The sequence below is a fragment of the Leptidea sinapis genome, chromosome 24, assembly GCF_905404315.1.
Source record: "Leptidea sinapis chromosome 24, ilLepSina1.1, whole genome shotgun sequence".
NCBI lineage: Eukaryota > Metazoa > Arthropoda > Insecta > Lepidoptera > Pieridae > Leptidea > Leptidea sinapis.
Window position 1 is genome coordinate 8964292 of NC_066288.1, and position 2717 is coordinate 8967008.

Genomic DNA, 2717 nt, shown 5'->3' on the forward strand with positions numbered 1-2717 from the left:
GACAGAGTGAGAATTAGCAATGCTTTAAGTTAGCAGACTATAATGAATAAGGGGGTAGGTAGTTTAAACGGCTCTTACTTTCTTCTCATACCCTATGTGAGTCAATATTTTTTTTAGTTTCCTGGTGATACAAGATCAAATTAATAAAAATATTTAATTGTTATTTAATATGTGCAAAACAAGTATATAACACGTGTTAGAATGCCGGGTTGCGTTGTAAAACTTTGTAAAAATAATACTACAAGAAATAAGAAAGTAACTGGGATCACATATAATCAGTAATTATTTTGTATTTTATTCATTTCAATGTAAAATAACACGAAGCGTATGTTACAAAATTTGAAAGATGCCATTGAGGCGACGACCTGTATTAGTAGAGTGGTTAGCGATCCTACCTACTAAGCTAGAGGTCCCGGGTTCGAATCCCGGTAGGTGCAAGCATTTATATGATGAATATGGATGTTTGTTTTCGAGTCATGGATGTTTAAATGTATTTATGTATGTTTATATGTATTTATGTAAGTATATTGTATTAAATATATCGTTGTCTTGCAACCCATAACACAGGCTATATATGCTTAATTTGGGGCAAGATAATTTGTGTAAAAAGTGTGGCATTATTATCTTTATTACAATTTCGAATTATTTTCTACATTTATATATATATAACATATTTAGAAAAAAACAATACTTATTACAAATATAAATATAAACAAATGCCGACGAATTGAGAACCTCCTCCTTTTTTGAAGTCGGTTAAAACATAGAGTCCCGCCGGCGTTGGTTCACGACAATTCCGCCGGTGGTTAGGGCGACAGACTGAGGGTTATTATCATTTTTATTATTAATATCAAGATGCCACGCACACAAGCATCTAATAGTTGCCGTAATATAAATGCTATCATTCTTAGGTAGTGCGGTATCTAGTTGGAGCGCAGCGGAGACCAATCCTTAATCTAAGAATAAGAGGCTATTGTTACATAACGTAACGTGGGTACTATAACGAAGAGTTATGCGATATTTGAGCATGAGAATTGTATTAATTTGTAACACGGAGGATAGGTGGTTTTAAAAAGTTGAAATGCCTGTATAAATTAAAAATACTTTTTTTTAATTGTTATTAATATAAGCCTTAAATAAATAATACGTCTAGATAGAGTTTCTTGCTGTAAGACTACATTAGTGTGCGTGACAAACTATGTCTTACACTCGCGATTTGCATGACACTTTGTGTTAGTGTGCGTGAATTGCTCAAAATAGAGCTTAATTCTAAACCCCATTACTTCAATGTTTTCACAGCCGACAGTCTATCTGACGTTTGACTAAATGATCTAATGATATTAGGTATATTATGTGTAATATATATTGGGATTTTTATTAAACTCTCACATTAGTCTTAATCTCCTATGTGCAGAAAACTATTTTTTTTTTGTTAATTATCACAAACCCAAATGATTTTCAGTAGCCTAACGAAATAATATAAAATTTCAAAGCTCTGATAACAGTCAGGATGGCCGAGCGGTCTAAGGCGCTGCGTTCAGGTCGCAGTCCACTTCTGTGGGCGTGGGTTCGAATCCCACTTCTGACAACTGTTTTTTATATACTTATTTTTAATATTTTATCTTTTAACTTCTAAAACGGTGCGTATTATTATAAGGATCGATAAATAAAATTTAATTCTTTGCTTGTATTAAAAAACTTATTTCATAGTATTTACATCATCTTTGACTAATGTAATGTTTACGAGACTCTCTAACACATTACTCATCAAGGAGTAACAGAGACTATTTTAATTAAAAAAAAATGTTTTAAAATCCAATCTATCAAATTCTCCGATCAGTTATAAAATAAAACAAATTGAAAAAAATTACAATGATTCAAATTTAAAAAGCAAGTTAATAATTAATGTAATATAAATGATAGTCATAATAAATCCACTTAATATTTGATATGAGACTATAAATATTTTATAAAACAAAGGCTCATACAAAGTTTTAATTAAAAAATTGAGGTTAATTATTAAGTAAGTCACAGGTCATGCTCAACATCTTTGTGACTGTACGGAGACAACGTTTTATTGTATAACTTATCTGTAGTTATGAATCGACGGTTATTACTTATTATCATATACATACTCTGTGGTATGAGGTATTTATTTTTTTTATCTTATAACCACAATAAAGACATTGTCCAAATGTAATAAATGTGGGCTGGGCTTAACTGTGATTCTCCTGTTATCTATATACAGGGTGTCCCAAAACTCAACGATAACCTAGTACCGGGCGAGAGGCCAAAGTATACCAGTTATGAAAAAAATAAGAAAAAAAATCTATGTCACTTAGTCAAGCGATGACAGACATTTTTCGAAAATGTTAAAAGTTTGTCACCCTTTGTCGCATTTTTAGGTACTGTGATCGCAATTTTCACAATTTTACAGTGATTTTTTTAATAATGTTATCTCAAATAACAGTGCTATTAATGGTAACCACAAATGAAAGTAATAATCATTGTTAACTAAACAAAATAAATTAAATTTTGACGAGTTATTGTTTATAAAATTTATGTCAGTCAACTTTGACACTCTACGTTGGAAAAAAAATGTACTACACTACCTATGGCAAGTTTTTTTAAAAGATGGCCCATTTAGTCTAGATTTCAAAACAGTACAACACTTGCCACTTTTCTTGCCAATAAAACTGCTTTTTCGTATGCTATGC

The 2717-nt window shown here is 31.0% G+C and overlaps 1 non-coding gene across 1 annotated transcript; it reads left to right on the forward strand.

Annotated features, from left to right (window-relative positions):
• Positions 1–1504: 1504 nt before the first annotated feature.
• Trnal-cag (transfer RNA leucine (anticodon CAG)) lies at positions 1505–1588 on the forward strand. The gene has a single exon. It is a non-coding gene; the product is annotated as a tRNA-Leu (tRNA).
• The last annotated feature ends 1129 nt before the right edge of the window (positions 1589–2717 follow it).